The sequence below is a fragment of the Melozone crissalis genome, unplaced genomic scaffold (assembly GCF_028551555.1).
Source record: "Melozone crissalis strain CALT ecotype California unplaced genomic scaffold, PUWL_Pcris_2 ptg000033l_1, whole genome shotgun sequence".
Lineage (NCBI taxonomy): Eukaryota > Metazoa > Chordata > Aves > Passeriformes > Passerellidae > Melozone > Melozone crissalis.
The window spans coordinates 16,279,664-16,299,270 of record NW_026535811.1 but is presented as its reverse complement, the minus strand read 5'-3'; the positions used below and the strand labels follow the sequence as shown (position 1 = coordinate 16,299,270).

The window sequence follows — 19,607 nt, the reverse complement described above, 5'->3', positions numbered from 1 at the left end:
TCTTTGCCCTAGGATATAGAGCCAGTTGTGGGTGAGGTTACTCGTAAGCAGAGTGAGAAATAGGAGTGCTTTCCATAAAAATCTCCTAGAGCCAATGAAAGTACCATTTCTGCTTCTAGTCAGAGTTCCACTTTGCATTGTTTGACTTGCCATGTGTTTTTGGAAGAGAGAGATGGTTGGAGATGGAGACCCAGTGATGGTGTAAATAGAGATGCCTGTCCTGTTGTCTCTTGTCTTGGCAAGCTGTTAGGGATATGGCTGGGGAAGGGAGGAGGACACCTGGTACCAAAGGGATGGTGGGGTTTCTGCTGCTCAGGTCCTTGGGCATGGAAGTGAGGGGCAAGGAAACAGGGCCCCCAGGGAATGTAGGGGGACTGGACTGGGCTTGTTGGGTGGTGAGAGCCCCACCTGAGCTGCTGCAGAGCAGGGGACCCTGCTGGCCCTTGAAGCTGGCAGTGCCACCTGCCAGGAGTCCATCTTCTCAGTGCATGTCCCTGCCCTCCCACAGGCACACAGGGAAATTCAGAGTGCTGTAATTTGTGGTGTCCTTCCTTCAGCCCTGCCTGTCTTGCTTGTGCTGCAGAGTTTTGAGACAGATGTTTTCCTCTGGTATCAGGCCCTCATGCCTGGAGTTTGTTGGTGTTTATACAGAAGTGTGAGGGCAGCCAGAGGTTCTGCCGGGTCTGATCGAAGCCATACGTGAGATTAATCCAAATTAAACTGTTAGTTGTTCCCCGATAAACAGGAGGTTACAGCACAGACTCAACATGTGGCATAGCTTTGAGACTATGAAAAATGAAGCATAAATCCTCCTCTGAAAGTTGGCTGTCTCTGTTTGAGGCCTGATGAGATTTTGAGACAAGCCAGTACGCCAAGCTCGCTGTGTAGGCGTTTGTGGGAAATGAGGCAGATTTTTGGGAGGGGACTATGGGTATAGGGAGGCAAAGGAGTGCTGGAGATGAACTAAAGTAACTAAAAATCTTTGAGGCTGCTCAAGGTGAATCTGTGGACTGCAAACTCCACCCTGTGGAGGAGGGAGAAGTCAGGCTGTGTGTCCTGCTAGTGTGGGCCAAGCTGGAGCTGCTTTGCCTGCATGGTGGGATTTTGTGTGCCAGTCTGTATGCCAGCTTCCTCCTGGTGCTCCGCAGCCGTGGAGCACGTGGCAGGGATGTGGAAGGCAGGGGAGAGCAGTCTGGTCAGGGCAGCTTTCCAGTGAGTGGGTGACAGCCCTGTTCTTGTGGCAGAGCCTCTGGTGGCGCTCAGGAAATGCTGGAGGTTGATTCACGGCCAGACTCTCAATGGGAAGCTTGGCATTCCCCAGGGCAGTGTGAAAACGTGTTGCTGGGACTGTTTCTGGCCCTAGCCCCCTTTTCTAAGCACTGGGGTGAGGGTGTTTTGGACATCCCAGCGGTAGTGGCATTAAGGAGCCATCGTAGGCTGGAATGATTTTCTCTGGATGGAGCCAGAGACGGCTCCCAGAGTCATGGGGCTTTGCTGGCTTGTGTCTTTGGAGTGGACAGATTTCTCCCAATGAGGATTTTAGGCCTCTCAAAGAACAAAAAGTGTACAAAGATGTGCCTGCTCAGGAAGGTGTGCTGGGAGCAGTGAAGACAAGAGAGGGACCAGTGTGATTTTGCAGATGAGTTTGTTCTGGCCTTGAACTGTGCTTCTCTGGGGGGTTTGCAGTGCCTCCTGGCACTTGGCACCTGCTTGGCACTTGGACCACATTGACTACTTGTGTTTGGGGATCCAAAGAGGAGGCTTCCCCTCTAGGCTTCCTCTTGCAATTCACATCTGTGGAGCTGAATGCAGATGCTGCTGGCCAGGCTGTGGGGATTCATGTCCAGCTGTGTATGTACAGGGGGGAAAGGATGTTATTTTGGCATCTGCAAAGGCAGCTTACTAAAAATAGGCTAAAGCCCATGAACCCAGGAGTGAAAGTAGTTATCCCATAAGTCTCACTTGATGCATCTTTGTTTTTCTTCTGCCCTGAGGAATATTTGTTTGGAGTATGCTCCATGTGTCAGCGTTTGCTGAAAGGCCAGTTGTGCTCATGCTGGAGCTGCTGCTGTGTGGATGGGGCCAGACTGGGCTCTTAACTCCACCACTCATTGCCTTTGAGGCTGGGATAAGTTGCCTTCCTTATTTTCACTGCTTTCCAGCTATCAGGGCTTTTTTCTGGCTTCTTGAAGCCTTTGTGCTGTATGAGGGCAGACAGAAGTCATGTCTGAGCAGAAGCAACACTTTTTGGGGAGGCACTGCCAGTCAAATGGCATGTGAAGAGGTCAGTGTGTCACAGCAAGACCTTTCCTGTGGTTTGGGCTGCTGGCCCTGGCCATGTTTTATGAGTTTGGTAGGGGCATTTCCTCACAGACTCATTGCAGCCTTTCCCCCTGAGCTACTTTGTGGTTTCAAGTCCTTTCCATACCTTGATGCTTTCCCTGCGTCTTTCCCTGCATCTCCTCCTCTCGTGTGTGCATCCTGTGAGCTGACCTGTGCTGAGGAGTCCCTGGCAAGACCTCATGCAGGTTTTGGGAGTGGAACCGCCAGGCTCCCTCCTACGCAGGGCTGGGGCCTCCGGCACTGCAGGGCTGGCTTTGTTTTCAGGAAAACAGAATAAAGCAGGTCCGTGTTAACTTCTCTTCACAGAGCTGCTCCTGGCTGGGTCATAGCTGGTAGAGAGACAGACTTCCAGATTTTCATGTTGTGAAGAGAGAGCCTGTGCTTGGCTGCGTCTTCATAACTGTTTTCTGTCACTGCACGCCTGCAGTAGTAGGAGGTAGTGTTACATTTCTGGACAAGGCTTTGAACAAGATCTGCTGTCAAAACAGCTTGATAAACTGCTTACTGGGATGCAGAATGCTGGTCTGTCATTTTGCAAATTGAATTGCTGGAAAGCTCTTATGATTATTAAAAGATACTTTGTGTTAATTTAATTTCCTGTAAAAGACACAAGCTGCGTGATTTAAAGAAACAAAGCAAATACTTAATCAAGGTAAAAGCAAAATCTTCATATCTGTGCATATGCAGTGCTTAATTATTGCATACTTCTAATGACATCCTGTGGAGGGACAAAGTAAAAAATTACACATAAAACCCCTGTACTTTAAAATTTGTCAGTTTCAAAAAAAGCTGGAAAATGAGTAATGAAACCCAGGCAAAGCAGGAATGAAGAAAACATTGCTTTAATATCTTCTCTGAGTGATGAGAAGCAGGAAATTTTCCCCTCATTGTATTTTAAATGAGTTTAAAACTGTGTTCCAGACAGCTTGTGAACAATCAGAATTCAGGGGTGGTTTTGTGAGCAGAAGGGCCATTATTTGGGCTTTCTGGCTGGGCTCCAGCTCAAGGGGTCTCAGTTGGGGTGAAATGCCTCCTTGCTATGGGCAAGCCCAACTGTTGCCTCCCCCTGCTGTTCCTCAGGGACCGGCAGCCTCTCCTCCCATTTTTATCATGCTGATATCCTTCAGAACTGAGTTAAGCTCTAGTGATCTCACCCATACATTGAACTTGACTCCTGCTGGCAGTGAAGGGCTTGTGTGCCCAAAATACTGAATGATTGTCTGGCCACTCTTCCCGTGGTGTTCTCAGCTGTGTGTTCCAGTGGAGCTGGTCCCTCTCAAATGAGTCAAACATGAACCATCTTGGGCATCCTTCGAAGGAAGAATGCTGCTCTAGATAGCAGTAGGTGTGCTTTTAAGGATGCCAAGGGGTCTGAAAGCTCTGTTGTAATTATATACAGCACTAAACTTTTAAAACAAACATATAAAAATATGTATACAAATGTTGTGTTGCTTTCTGAGTTTGTCCGCAGGGTATGATGGAATTGAGTTGAAAATATTGGGGGAATACTTGGAGAGTTTTGGGGTCCCTGAGTGTTGGTTGCCTGCAGTGGTGCTTAGGCACTGCTTAAATGTGCTTAATCAAACATTTGCCTGTGTCTCCTGTCAATTGAAGTTAAGCATTGTGCTCAAATTCAAGATGCAGATAGGAGGGCAAGTCAGGGAGAGTGCTGGCATTAGCTCTTCAGTGTAGACAAACTCTCTGGTAATCAGTGTGTTTATCTAAGTCCTGCAGCAGTTTAGCATTCCTGTTCTGTCGTTCCCTTTGCCTGGACTGTCCCCTCCTGCTGCACGGCTGTTACAAGTCTGGCTCGCCTCAGAAGTGGCTCTGCCTGTCCATAATACATCAAGTGATGTTCCTGGGGCTGTGTGTGCTTTATAAAGTCTGTTGTGTGGATAGATGCTTGTATCATCTCCAAATACTTTTCCTTGCAAGCATGCTAATGCAGCATAGTTCACCATGAACTGAATTATCATGTAGTGATATTTCTCTTACAAATACCCAACCCTGGGAGCGAGGTTGGTGTTTTATTTACTGGGTGTTGTTCAAGAGCTTTGCTGTCTCCTGCTGCTGCCTGCTCTGCTCTAGAGGAATCATAGAATGGCCTAGGTTAGAAGGGATCTTAACACCCAGTTCCAGCCCTCCTGCCAAATGGACACCTTCCACTATCCCAGGTTGCTCAGAGCCCCATCCAGCCTGGCCTTGGACACTGCCAGGGATCCAAGGCCAGCCACAGCTGCTCTGGGCACCCTGTGCCAGGGCCTCAGCACCCTCACAGGGAACAATTTCTTCCTTATTTCTAATATAACTTCATATTCTTTCAGTTTAAAGCCATTCCCCCTTGCCCTGTCAGTACATGTCCTTGTCAAAAATCTCTCTCTTGTAGCCCCAGAAGGTGCTTGAAGGTCTTCATGGAGCTGCCTTTTCTAAGGGCTGAGCAGCCCCAGCTGTGAGTCCTGAGGGAATCCTGCTACCGTGTGTGACCTGGGCAGGTCCCCTTTGCAGGACAGCTAGGGAGCTGCGTGGTTCCCTGCCCCTGCAGCCCAGGATGTCCCAGCTGGTGTGAGGGGCTCCTGTGCTGAGCTCTCAGCTGTACCGAGCTGCCCCCAGGCTGTGACCCTGCCAGTGTTCCCAAACCGAGCACTCCAGGTCACAGGAAGTACAGCTGCATTGCTTGGAGTCTCCTCAATTCTTTAAAAGGATTTCCTGGGAACAAAGGCTCTTATTGCTCTCGTTCTTCAATTTGGTTTGTTGTTTTTTTTCTTCTGCCCGCTAATAATCTTGGCTTCTTGTTCACTGTTCTCTCTCGTTTTTAAGGAGGCTGGGGAAATAATGATTTCCTTGTTTTTTTAATTCTGAACTAAGTTTGGCGTGGTATCTGTAAGGCAAATAAATCTCATTTTTTCTACTTCTTGGCTTAAAAATACCTTTAATTTAAGAGAAAATACAGATCTAAAAAAATACAGTTTGACCTTTATTAGTTAGGAAAATAGTGATGTAATGAAATGGCTACTGAGAAGCATCAGTGGCAACAATCACATGGCCCTTTACTTGTCATTTTCCTGGCTCCACTTTCAAGAAAGCCCCATGCTTAGCCAAAATTGGTTCTTAGCCAGTGCAACTATAGTGCCACATGAGGCTTAAAGTCTGCTTTGATATCTGCCCTCACCCAAATGATCAGTTCCATCAAATTTAGATTAAGCAAAGGTGGAGGGGACAACTGGTGAGGGGTTGCAGCAGAGTTCCCTCCTGTCCCAGAGCAATCTCACCCACTGGAGCTGCCTGCCAGATGTGCCTGCCTGCAGCACAGCCCTTCTTGCCCCTGGCCAGGCAGTCTGGAGCAGGAGGGCCGTAGCCAGGGGGATAACCTCTCCTTGCAGCCCAGGTTAAGGGCGGCATCCTCAGGAGGGCTCTCAGGTGGCCATACAGCCACCTTTCTTCCTTTTCCCACCCCACCCTGCCCCTTGACATCATCTTGGGCATAATTGCAGCTGTTCAGGGCAGCAGAGAGCTCCAGCTGCTGAATCAGTGGGCACAGGCATTTCTGGATCATTCTCCCTCGGGGTTTGGGACTGACTGCATCTCCACAACACTGACTGTAAAGGATCTGTGACTGACATGAAAGGACTTGGAAAACATTAAAAATTGGTTTAGCCCTCCTGTGGCACCTTCTCCCTCTGCTTTCATGACATGCAAGTGTAAACATCAGAACTTGGCTTTCTGGGACTGATCCAGCCTTGGCTTTAAGTGGTGCTCCATTAAGTCAGTGCTATGACTTTGTAAAAAGTGTCCTTTGAATCAAACCTGGTTCCTTTGTGCTCAGACAGAGAGTGGCCTGGGTTAGCAGGCTCCCCTGCCTATCTTTGTTCAATGCTCTCTTCCCTCCTTGACTTTACAGTGCTGTTGGGTCTTACCTCACTTGGCTCCTGTGGTTTGCATGCCTGCCATGTGGGAAATCAGCTGCAATCCTCAATCTGCTGCAAATCTGATGGAAAACTCTGTTGTTTGTCTTGAACAAGGAGTTGAGGAGATTTGTAGTGGCTCATTGACCCTTTGAAAACACACTGAGGATGGATTGGGCAAAGTTCAGTTTTCAAAACCATCTCCCATGCTCTGGTGTGTTTGTTTGCTTTTGTCTCTACTAACAAAGCTTATTTTGAATTCTGTATCAGCATCCTATGGAGGCTCCAGTATTACCTCTGGGTTTATTACACCCAACTTCACAGTGTTGGATTTGCATAAGCTTAACAAGGTTACAATGTACAAGTTTAATTAAAAGTAGTAGAGCCTTTGGATAGGAAGTCAAAATCTCTATTATTAATGCAGTACAATTAAGTTTCTCAGTACCTAGCTAGTAATTATACAAAATTCATTGCAGTATGGAAAGACTGTTTGGAAACAGAAGCATAGAGGTGTGTAGAAGGAGGCTTTTGCAAATACCAACTGCCTGAATTGTTCTACTCTTAAAAAACATTTTCTCCCTTTTGTCTTAAATAGTACCATATTTGCTGTTTGGAGTTTGTAACTACAGCCTATTCCTTTGCTTGGTGTGGGTGGTTTTAAACAGCTAAAGCTTTGAGGTTTGTGTGTCATGAGGTGCTGCAATCCAGTCATTCATTTTCTCTTCCTTGGTGAGTGTTTACAGAAATTTTGAGGGCTCAGCGAGGACTTGGACTCATCCAGAAGCAAAATAATCTGTGGTGAACACTCTTGGATGACAGGAAAGGCTGGATACAAATCTGTATTCCCTGTTTTCAACTAACTTGTAGGGAGTGGTAGTCCGTGCAAGATAGTGCACTATTTCAGAACTATTTCAGCAGTGAGCTTTTCAGCATCCAGCATATTTATTGTCCAAGAACTGTTGGAAAAGCTGTAGTGAGATGGATCTTTAAAGTCTGGATTGCACGCACAGGACTGGAGTCTATAGCTGCTCTGGGTTTAGGATGTCTTTTGTTGCTTTCCCTGAGGGAAGCCTGTAACAATGAGGTGAAGAGATGTGCTGGAGCCCTGGAACGGGCTGGCAGCAGAGCCCTGAACATGAAGGCAGAAGCCAGAGCGTGCTGGAGTGCACCAGGCAGTGATTCTGGAGCCACAGCTCTGGGCTGACACACAAGTGCATTGCTCTCCTGTGGCATGTGGTGTGGTGGCTGTCCTGCTCTCCTGTCCTGTGCTCATTCTGAGCAGCAGGTAAACTCCATTTACCCTGCTCTGCCTGGAGAGTTCAATTCTTCAGTGCTACAGTGCTGTTTTGGTTTGTTTTTTTTTTTTTTTAAGAAGGATTTCTTTAATGGATTTCTTTTGGCAAGCAACTCCAAGTAAACTCAGAGATGTAAAGCTTCCTAAATTACTCATCTTTTCCACACAAAAGTGGGTAAAACGTAGAGCTTGTCTCAGACATTTTCTAATGATCAAATGTATCTGGCTTCACACTGAACATCTGAAAGAAACTTCTGGGAAGGAGAGCCATGGAATAAACAGCAAATGAAATCGCTTTACAGCCCTCTTTTGTATTACCAGAGGAGGAGGAGAGTGATTACTTCTTAGCAAATTGGGCTACATAAAAGAACTCTATGTAAAGATTATAAGTGCCCTAATGAGTAATAATCAGTGATGAAAGCAGAAAGGGGAAATGCATTATCACCAGCTGCATTGCTGCCATGTCTCTGAGGATTACTGGGGTTTAATGAGGACCTGTGGGAAGCTCTTTCCGTAATTCCATCTTGCAGGAGGTGATCTCAGCCTGCAGGTCCCCAGCTTGCATGAAGGGCAGGGAGGGAACTCATGAATTAAAAAGCAATGGGGTGTTGCATGTGGGAGCCCTGTGCTTGAGATGCCTTCTCTGCAGAAGAGAGGCAGCAGGCATCTCCATGGGGCAAGTTGTGCCCTGCTGCACACACAGCTCATAGAGATCTTCCCAATTTGTCCTTCTCTTCCCTGCACTTCCTTTCTTGTGTTCTCCTGGTTCATCTAGACCTGGTTCATCTGTAGAGCACTGTGTTGATGTAGTCCTCTCTTAATGCTCATCTTGACCTGCAGAGCCCCACATTCAGAAGAGGGTGCCAGTTCAGTGTCTCCTAGACCTTGTCTTTGCTGGGTTAGAGAGATGCTAGGTACCTAAGGTTAGTAAACAAGGAATGTGTGGGAAGTGCAGGTTGTGTTGCAGCTCTGCAGCTAAGGGGTTTCATGGAAATCAAAGTTGTTGCAGTGTTTTTGCGAGTGATGACTTGCCCTGTAGATAAAGCAGGAGCTGGGTTTTACTATTTAGTCAGATATGGAAGGCTGTTTTCTCCCCTCATAAGTTTATAGGATTCTTAGAGGAAATTTCAGGATAAAAGGAACTGAGACAGAAGCCCAATCAGTGAATCACTCTCTCATGTTGTGTGTGGTGGGGTCTCTAGTGAGACCAAATGACTGTGGACAGTGATGACGGTGGGTTTGGATTGCAGGAGGTGAAAGATATGGTGGTGGCTTGCCCTGAAAAGACTTTTGGAAAGACCTTCTCCCATCTCCATTGCTTCCACCATCCCCTCCATGGGACAGCAGCACGTGCTCCTGGGTTTGGCTAAAGGGACAGACCCTGCAGCCTTCCAGTGAGAGGCTTGGGTTTCACCCAGCCCTTCTGCACAGGGAACGATCTCCCTGTGCTCCACTGCCTCTCCTAATGATTGTCCCTTCCCCAGTTTCCCTGTTGGAAAATAATCAGTTTAAGTGATACTGAAGTGTTTTTTGCTGTCTCCCAAATTTTACGCAGCAATTAAAAATCTGTTTGGGTGAACTGTTAGGGTCTAGGAACATCTGTTTGTGGGATGTTTAATAGAAGCATCCTTGTGTGGGATGTATCTTGCTTCTAATATTAGCTCTTCCCTGTGGGAAAGATGGTTATTAGGTGATTTCTAAATGAAGATATAACACAACAAATACTTAATGGTGCACTTGTTTACCCTCAGCATCTTCTAAGTAGTTCTTTCACATCTGACCTTTCATTTTGGAGTCTAAGCAAAGCTCACCTCTTTCCTTAAAGAAACAAACAACTGCTGTTCCACAAAACAAACCAACCAGTTAAGTATGGAATACTTACTTATCCACATTCCATGTGAAATATGAAAGTGGCTCTCACCGAGCTGGTTTCTGCTTGGCTGCTGTGGTGGCTAGGGCTTGTTCTTCCACGAGAGTGAAAACTGGGTGGATGAAGTAGGAGAGTTTATTGGACTAAGCTGAGTGGAAAGCTCATAGGTGAGGATGCTGCTTTCTGGGGTCAGATATACAATCATAGACTGGTTTGGGTTTGAAGAGGCCTCAAAGATCATCCGGTTCCAGCCCCTTACTGTGGGCAGGGACACCTCTCACTATCCCAGGTTGCTCAGAGCCCCATCTAGCCTGGCCTTGATATACCCATCTGTCTCTGTTTCAGGATATGGTACAATGAATTTAGTTAGTTGAAATTCATTGTGATTTGAGGCTTATTGTTTTTGTGGGGTAACTTTACTTTTGTGCCCAGACTCTGTCTTGTTCCCAGGCCCAGTGTTTGGAAGCTCTTTTCCATAAGTCTCACCACCTTGCTCCTGACACACTGCAGTGCTTGGCTCAGAGCCCTGGGCTGTGGATGCCAGCACTGCTATTAATAAGTGGAGCCAGACTATCCCAACTGGAGAGAGATCCTCTCATCACAGGACACATCTGTGCTCCTGGCAGGACCAGCATTTTCTCCAGGCTGCCGTTGGGACGTGTTTTGCTGTTGACCTGGGGGGTTTGCAGGAGCAGTGCAGCTGTTGTCGCTGTCTTCCTGTCTGGAGGCTGGCTGAAGTTCCCTCTGACAAGTAGGGGATGTGGTTTTGCATATTATGACCCTGGAAAGCTTGGGAGGAAGCTGCTGCTGGTGACTTTCTAACTTGCTGAGTAATTGGTATGCATTTGGAGTGGTGGTCCAGAAGTGGAAAATGACTTTGCATCTTGTTTAGCCCCTGAGTCTTGTACTCTGCCTGCATCTTTCTTTTCTGTCTCATGTACTGCCTTCTTGCTATTTTGTCTGAGCAAAAAGCTGCTTTTTCTATTGTTGCAAGACAGTGACCTCTTTAAAAAAGGGCAGACTGAAAGCTAATGAAGTGTTTCCTCTGAGAATAATGGTCTCTAATTGGTAGCGAAATAGTTTTTAACATTGGTGGCAACATCCTTGTTTGTTCTTTAACTAAAGTGCTGTAATAGGTTAGTTATAAAGCAGATTCCTGAATAAAATTAGTAAGTGGGACTAACTATATTTGCCACTGGTGGCCCTGGGACTTGCCCTGAGGTTGCTGATGGAGCAGCCAAAGGAGGGAATTGCTGAGTTCCTGCAGCAGAATCTGATCCTGTGAGAGCCTGATTTGGATGTATCTTCTCTACCTGTACAATAATTTCCCTCAAAGGTGTAGGAATGTGACATCTGTTTGGATCTCTTTGCTTTCTGCCGAATGTGGTCAAAACTGACAAGCAAGTAGAAAATTTAATAGGGTGAGGACTGACAAACAACACTACCACATAAGCTTAATTTCCTTAAGATTCCAGGCCAGAAATATGTGCTGAAGGTTTTATTCTGCAATCATGTGCTTTAAAACTGTGTGGAACAATGTGATTAGTAGAAATGTTATTTTCAGGATCATTTGCAGTGCATATGAAAGCACAACAGCTGAATCCTGTTGTGTGTATGTGTATTAGCATGTAACCAACTTAAAAGGGCTGAAATAACCCAAATGTCTGCATGGAGAGAAAGCAAAATACAGGTATAAAACTTATTTAAAGCTGGCAAAACATCTAGTTAAGTTGAAACTAATTTCTAGGGTTTTTAACTCTAATCCTTTGGCTGTTTCCTCTTGACAGCAGCAAAAGGATGTTGTTTTGTTCTTTTTCTTAGTAAGTGCTTTTGGGTTTTGCTTCTTGCAATGCTTTATCCTCACTTCCCAGCTCTGGAAACACAGAGTTGGGCTGTGTGTGCTTCAATAGCAGGGTTCTGTAAGCTTGTGGTGATTGGAGCTGTGTAAGTTCCTTTGAGGAATGTCAAAGTATTGCTGTGAATGTGAAGGATGCCCAGAACAATTAAGGGTAATTGAAGGGCAGGCATGTTCCTGGAAAGTGGTATGGGGAACCTTATGTGAGAGCCTGATGCCTTTTTGTCAAGGAATATCTTGTGCTTATTTTGAGCAGAGTTGGGAAGGAAGACAGAAAGCAAAGGTAACACCAGTGAGGTTTAGGAGATGAACACCACTGATACAGCAGTGCCTTTTGCATTTGATGGATTTTTCCAGGGTTGAAGGGATCAGGGACATGGAGGCTTTTCCTGGCTCTTTAGCATATGTAGTGGAATAGAACCAAACTGGTGCCTGAGAGAGATAACACTTTGATGATCTTTCTGTGTTCATTTAGTGATAGCAGTGCTTCACTGTGGTATCTTGTCCTAAAGAAAAATCAGTCTCCTCTAACAGAGCTCTTGCAGCCTCTGCTGCTTTAACAGCTGTCTGATTACCAGGATCCATGGCTTTAGTCACCTCATTGTCAGCAAACGTGACACAACACTGAGGGGAGAACAGCACCAGCACTTGGTACTCTCAGATCTGTCATTCTCTCATATCTGATTCCACAGACTTATCATCATCCTGCTTCAATAACATGGGGTTTGGGGCATGAGATCTTCAGTTAAATGAATGAAGTAGTCTTCCATGTTTTTCAGACAGTTCTGCATCTTCCATCAGCTAACATCTGCATTTTCACAGCTGACAGGAACTGCATGCAGTGGCACTCCAGTTCCGAGATGGACACAGTGATTAATATAAAATTAGTCATAGATTAGTCATATTTTTTCTTTGAGTAAATCACATCTAGTTTCACTTAATATCTGATCAGTCAGTAATTTGAAAGCTTTTTTTTAAACCTTCTGCAGTTTGTTCTTGCTGCTGGTCTTACAAGTACTTCATTGAATGGCCTATCTTGTGTTATTCATCTCTGACTCATGAGATTATTCAGACTATTTTATTATGCTTCCAGAAAGTGTTTCTTTGCTGTGGTAGTTGGCTGTGTTGTCTGTATCCTCCAATGCTGCTGTGTGGATTCAGTGACTTCTGTGCATGTACATTGTTCAAATGTGCTGTTTTGTGGTGGGAAATGTTGTATGAGCTATCAGCTGGTTGGGTCACTGGAGTTAATGCTGTGGTTAGTTTTGTTCAGTTGTGCCAGACCCCCTGGGTTTGGATCAAAACTTGTGTTTTAAGCTCAGGGCTGGCACTTGTAAATGCACAAGTTTTGGGTTTCAGCTGTGGGTGCAGTAAGACCCCAAACCAGACTGCCTTGTTACTGTGGATGCTGTGTGATTTTTGTCTGTGTCAAAATGTCTGCGGCCTTCCAGAAACTAAAAATAAAGATAAGGGCTGAAACATCTGTGTTTTCTGTTCTTGCCTAATTTGTCTGAGTGCAGCTAGCCTATCCCAGCATAAATAAGGTATCTGCTGCATGGTCTGCAGGGACTGAAAAATGCATCCTGGGACAGGGTGACTTAAAGGTGAAGGAGGCTGTGTTGGTGGGTGATATTTGGCATGGATGGATGGTGTATAGAGATGTGAGGAAATCATTCAAGCTGCAGTCCTGATTGCTTCCATTCAGATTCAAACCAGCCTTTGCCCAAAGGCCTTTTACAAAAAATCGAGCCATTGTCAATGGCTTTTTCCACGGAAAACCATTAACTCTCCAGATCATTCAGACTGTCAGTGTTTCTTGCTTGCTTTGCTCCTTTGGCTTTAAATCCTCTTCCCACCTTTCCAAGGCAAGATAGCTGGACACAAATCAGCTTGCATCAGTGACTTCCTTCGAATTGTATATGTTAATAATTTTTCCTTAGTAATTTTGAATCCTGTTTCTTGTGGAAATTTCTTTTTAAAATGTAGGAAGAATGTCACAGTAGCTTTTTAATTGAAACACAAACAGACAGACATGAGGCAAGTGTGTGGGAAGGAGCAGTAATGTGAATTGTGCTGTGACTACCCGGGTCCCATGTTAGAGTAATTTTTTAGCTTTTAGTAAAGAGCAGGAGCTCTTTCAGATCTTGTATCTCAAAGCCTTGCTTTAGTTGATCAGAAATTATTAGGCAAAACAGATCTTTATTTTTATCTTGTAAAGAACAGACATGAATCAGACTATTTGCTTGCAGTGCTCTTGCATTCTTCTGGAAATATTCCTGAAACAAAGCTCTTAGGAGTCACAAAGCAAAGAAATAGTGCTGCCTTAACTTTCTTGTTAAGCTGTGCCCCTAAACAGAGTGCAACATGTGATTTTTTCAGGTCTTTGAGCACAGGGCTGTGTTCTGTTTAAATTCACACAGTGTGTAATTAATTGCATGCAGTTGGGCGTCTTGGATTCGAAAAAGAAATGGGTGGCTGTTGCAGAAAACATTTGATTGGCAAGGCAAAATATTACTGCTGAACATGTAAAATTGTGGGATTAGGATTTGCATTTTCTTCCTGGTTAAGAAATTAGAGTCTGGAAAAGAAAAAGAAAACCATATTGTGCACCTTTCTTTCCTAGGGATACTGGTGAGGTTCCCCCAGGGTGTTTATACTTTGTGATGTTCTCCCTATGAAAGCAAAAACCCAATTAACTCTCACCTGATTTGCCTAGTCCTGCTCTTGTTAAATGATCATTCCTAACAACTGACTCTTGGTTATGAGAGTGGTTTTCTGGGAGGTTGTTTTCTTCATACTGGAAGTGAACTTGGATTGAACTCGGTGGCAGACTTTGCTCTTGCTGTCAAGGCTGGAGAGCCCCCGGCCACCAGTGTGCCCTCAGGTCAGGCTGTGTGTGACATGGGAGCAGCTATTCCCTCAGCTCCTGTTCTTGGATGATAATTGACCCTCCAGTTAAACCAGAAAAGCCCCACCCTTTCCCAGAAGTCCCAACAAGTCCCAGGTTTCACTCTCTGTTCTGAACTCCAGACTTTTCCTGGGGGCTGTCAGCCTTCCTGGCATCCCAATGCAGGGCACGGGGTGAAGCCCCCGGGATCTCTGTGTCCTGTGCCGTGGTCAGGCTGGAGAAGTGCTGGGATGAACATCACAGCCAGTCCTGTAGGAAATACTTCTGTAAATACTCTTCAGAGGTCAGGGTGTGCAAGAGAGATTTCTTTAGCTGAGGGTTAGAGGGTGTCTGCTAGGGTAGTGTTGGAGTTTGACCCCAACCAGCAACTAAACCCCAAAAAGTCACTTATTCACTCCTTTTCTGGTGAGATCAGGGGGAGTGTTGGAAGGGTAGAAGGGACAAAGCTTATGGGTGGGGATAAAGAAAGGAAAAGCTGTGCACACAAGCAAAACAAGGAATTCATTCTCCACTTCCCATGGTCAAGGAGGTGTTCAGCCATTCCCTGAAGAGCAGGGCCCCATCACAGGTAGCAGTGACTTGAAAAGGCAAATGGCAGCACTCTGAGCACCCTCCCCCAGCTTTATATAGTGGGCATGATGCCATAAGGTCTGGAGTGTCCCTTTGGTCAGCTGGGGTCAGCTGTCCCAGCTCTGTCCCCTTGCAACCCCCTGTGCACCCCCAGCCCCTCACTGGGATGGGCTGAGAGGCAGAAAAGGCCTTGGCTCAGTTCAAGCCCTGCTCAGCAAGAGCTAAACCATCTCTGTGTTGTCCCCACTGTTTGCAGCACAAATCCAAAATTTAGCCCATGCTCCCCGCCGTGAAGAAAATTAACTCTATCCCAGCCAGAACCAGCCCCGGAAGTTCATTAGTCAAACTTAAATTGAGTTTGAGGAAGGAAGGACACGGGGGAGTGGGAAATGAAGCCCACTTCCCTAGCAGCCTTGGGAACAAACTGAATCCTTGTGTTGCCAGGGTCTGAGGCAGTTTGTTCCCTTTTGAGGAATGCAGGGACACGTTCCCTTCCTCATCAGGCAGCCAGTGGCCGTACATCTTGCCCGAGGTGTGGGCTGAGTGTGTAGCTCTGACTGTGTCGAGAAGGAAATGACTAAACTTGCTGTCGGTAACAAAGAACATCTTTGATTTACCAAAATAGTGGTGCTGCAGAGGCTTGGGCATAGCTGTGGTGCTGCCATCCGTGCTGGGAGTGGCAAGTCAGTGTGGAGAACAGCCCTCGTGGGGAGTGTGAGTCTCCTGCAGTGTGGTGGGAGACGGACCTGGCAGGGAGCTTGGTTCCGAACAGCTGCTGGGGCTTCCCTGTGCTGCACAGGCCTCTGAGGGAGCTGGGGCAGCGCTGGTGGCTGCAGCAGGAGGGCCAGGCCAGCTGTGGCAGGCAGAGGTGGCCAGTCCCACACACCAAAGGTGCAGCTGCAGGATCCCACGGCGGCTGTGCTCCACGTCTCCTTGCCCCTGCCCAGCTGCTGCCTGCGTGTCCTGGCAGCCCAGGCAACAGCCATCCCAAAGGTCCTGTCAATCTGGGAGCCTCAGCTCCAGTCAGATATTTGTAATGAAGGGGAGAACCTCCATCTAATTATAGGTTTTCCATTTCGGCCCTTCATATTACTTTAGGCAGGCTTAAAATAACACCGTTAACTAACTTCTTTTCCCTGGCTTTGCAGTTTCATACATGACATTCTGCAGTGCCCTTTATAGAAACCTCAAATGTTTTTTTTGCCCCGCCTACCACATTTTGTGTCTTTTTCCATCTGGCAGATGTTTTTTCCCTGTGTTGCACAGGGCTCAGTGCATAATTAGTCTGTTGCAATAGCCTGGAGCCCTAGTCCTGTGACAGAGTCTGCTTGCACAGGCTCCTCTGTCCTGCTCAGTTCTTTGTCATTTTTTTCCCCTGGTGGTTTTGTTCAATGTACTCTAAAAAACTGTTCTGAGAAGTAACAAGCACCCAATAATATGTGTGCCTTGAGATCATCTATTATAGCTTTTAACTGTACCTGGAAATATTTGGGGGATTTTTCCTCCCAGTCATACAAGGGCTGAATTCTCTCTCTTCCAGTTTATAACCTCTGGATATTTGCAGTTTGTTGCCACAAGTCAACAACTAGTCAGTGTGCCTTTACTTTATTCCTACATTTTTGAGCTGATTCTTTGCTTTCCAGTCATGTTACTTGCTTGTCTTAAACTCCTGCTCTTGCTCTTGTCATGATTTTTGTTTGGAGAGCAGTGTCTCAGTGTGCCAGTGAAGTGTCTCAGGTGGGGGTACACTGGTTGTTTCTATCCTTCTACTGACCATATTTCACTGAGCATTTGTATTTGAGTCACTTATTCTTATGCCTCTTCTAATGGGAGCTCATGTAACTGCATAGGTTTGGAAGTTTTTAGTTATTAGCCTGAAGTTTTATTCCCCAAACTTCCCTTTTGCATTTCAGATTCAAAGCCTACCCAGAACCTTCTCTTGTAACAGTTCTGTCAGATTTCCCATACCAAATAGCTCCTCTTCTGTGCACAGTCTGTAGATGGGAGTATCCGAGATAAAAACTTCCTGTCAAACCACAGGAACAGAGAACATCTTTGATTTACCAAAATAGTCACAGTAAAGAGACTCAGGAATAGTTGTTGGGAGTGAGTTGGTCCAGTGCTATGGGCTGCTCTGACTTCCACTGGCTTTACTTCACACCCTGATTTTCAAATGTTCAGCAATGTTGGGTGCTTGTTTGGGATTTGTTTGGATTGCAGTAGTGAGAAGGAAGCCTTGCCAGGTATTATTCACCTTTGTTTTGTGCTATATGTGTGTGATCAGCTGGAGAGGTCAAGGGCAGGCACAGGCCAACTGTGTAATGTAGAGATACTGAGAAATAATGCTGCTGGGAATTATTTGGAATTAACAAGCTCATTTCCTTTTTGTACATCAGTTGTCATCCTTTAATCTCCTGGTATTAGCTTTTTTTAAATGCTGTTATGTACATCATCCACAGTGCTTCCTGTATCCTGTGTCACTTGATAATAAACTTTTACAAGATATCACTGTTAAGTCATCTCAGGCTTTGAGTGATTAATCAAAATCTCTGTTTCTCTTTTTCTCAGGGTTGGATGTTTATATGGATCAGTGGTACTTGCTCAAGAGTGACAGTGGAGATCAACACTAAGTCTGTTCCTCTGAGTGAGTAATCTAAACCCACTGCATTGCTGATGTCTATTATCTACTATCTGCTGCTTTTTTTGCTTTTTAATATCTTACACAACAGCTCCTTTGGGCTTTTATTTCAAATATCATTAAAATGATGCTGTATATGATTTCTCGTAAGAGTTGTAGAAGAATGTCTGTCTGCTTCTGCAGATATCCATTGGGTTTGCATATTTTAAAGGATGGTCCTTACTTAACACAGTCTAAGATGTTGTTTAGTATCAGAGAAATGTGGAAACTGTGTTTAATGACAGTAGATTTAGGGTTATCGTGTGGACTGTGGCAGAGTAATTAAGTATGTTCGGATTATCCAAGAAGCAAAACTGAAATGAGCTGTTCTGTGGCATGTGGAGGGTTCAAGCAGTGCCAGTGCACTCCAGTTTGGAGGGTTCAGCTCCAGCACAAGATCCCCCTGGACATGCTGTGACTGAGTGATGCAGCTGTGCATGTGCAGTGAGGCTGACTCAGCAGGTCTGTGGCAATGTGCAGAGAAACTGCCAAGGGCCTTCAGATTACTGGGGCAAGTTTACAAGAAAATGCATTCAGCAAAACAGTATGTGTTGTGAGATCCTTTGGAAATGTCCCAGTTCTGTTGGCTTCAAGGAGCAGCATTTTGCATTCAGTCTAGACTGATTTGATCCAAGTAGCCTAGTGCATGTCAGAGCTGGCAGTCTTGTTTTGGGAATGGTTTTCCCTCATCTACTTTGTTTTGGATATTATGGCATGATTTAGCTTCCTAAATTCCAGCTGGAGAGCTGGGTCAGATTGCTGAGCGAGCACTTGATCCCTGCACCCCTTGGCTGGGATGTGCTCATCCCATAACTCCACAGCTGGGCTCCCAGTCCTACAGGGTGTGAGGACTGGTGTCTCATTTAAAATGCCATTTCCCTTATTTTACTCCCTTAGCCTCTCCATAGCCCTTGGAGTGCTCCTTCATGGCTCTCCAACCCTTCCCACACTAAATCACTGTGCATGAGCTCTCTCTGGGATTCACAGCTGCCCAAGGACTTGGAAAGAAGTGGGTGTTGTTGCTCCTTGTTTGTCAGAAGCCCTGAAGTCCACTGCCAAAAGCTTTTATTCCCTGGTTTTTAATCAGAGGTCTGGTGGCACTGGAAGTGGTTGTCACCTGTTGTCTCCCATCCTGGTCACATTCATTCTGTTTTATCACCACTTATCAGGCTCGGTGGGACTACACTCCAGCTGGATTTGTATCCATCATGGCTGTAAAAACATGGTTAAAAGTCTGATGCTGGCTAGCAGCCACCTTCTGCTTGTGTGTTTGGAGACTTTCAATCTGCTGGCATCTCTGTGCAAATGTCTTGCCTTTGCTGGAAGTCTCTCCCTCCTTGCTCCCCAGATGCTGTGCTGATTCCCCCTGCCTGGGACATAAATCTGACTGGTTTTCCTTGTCACTGGTGCTGCTCTCCCTGGGAGGGAGTGTGTGTGTCCATGTCCATCCAGGACTGAAGTAGCAGGTGCTCAGTCCTCCCTTCTCCGTTCCTGTGGCTCCAGGACTGGCAGTTTCTGGCGTTTGGAGGAGTCAGACCTGTTGCCCTCAGCAATCAATCTGAAAAGCCTGATTTCTCCAGCTGCTGCTTGCTTTCCCCATTAAGCAGATAAACAAGAGCCTCTCCTAACGAGGTGGCAGGAAATTCCCGTGCCTGACTCAGCACTGATGGGGACTGTGTTTGGGGCTGCTGGCTGCTTCTCCCAGATGGAGAGGAACATGGGCTTCTTTGCTGGGTTACACAAGTTCAGCACACCTGTCTGACCTCCAGTCTCACCACACAGAATACACCAAAGTGTTCAGAGTGGAGTTTCAGTGCCTCTGCCCACGGCCTCTATTTATCCATAAAAGCATGGATTTCCATCTTCCCTCCTTGGCTAGCTCCATGTTAAACATACTGCTGCCAGTTCAGCCTTGCCCTGCAGTAAGGCCACATGTATAAATAATCCAGAAAAGCTAAATAAGGCTTTTAAAATCAGCCTTAGCTGAAACAGCTGCTTCAGTGTGGTGCCATGAAGACACAGAAACCTGGCTAAGTCTGTGTAGCCAGCCAGTCACACTACCTGCAGCTCCTGCTCTTTCCTAGCAGAGCCCTGCAGGTTTGCAGGTGTGTCTTCACCCTCCTCCACCAGCTGTGAGTTAGGTCTGTGCTCAGTGACAGCAGATTTTTGGTGTGTCTAAAGCTGAGAC

At 46.0% G+C, this 19,607-nt stretch overlaps 1 protein-coding gene across 1 annotated transcript in view; it reads left to right on the top strand.

The window, feature by feature from the left end:
- PPFIBP1 (PPFIA binding protein 1) overlaps positions 1–19,607 on the top strand; it is a 101,693-nt gene that overhangs the window by 11,563 nt on the left and 70,523 nt on the right. The window contains exon 2 of the mRNA XM_054282243.1: positions 17,311–17,386. The gene's annotated coding sequence lies outside the window, so the exon portion shown is untranslated. The remainder of the gene's footprint in view (positions 1–17,310; positions 17,387–19,607) is intronic.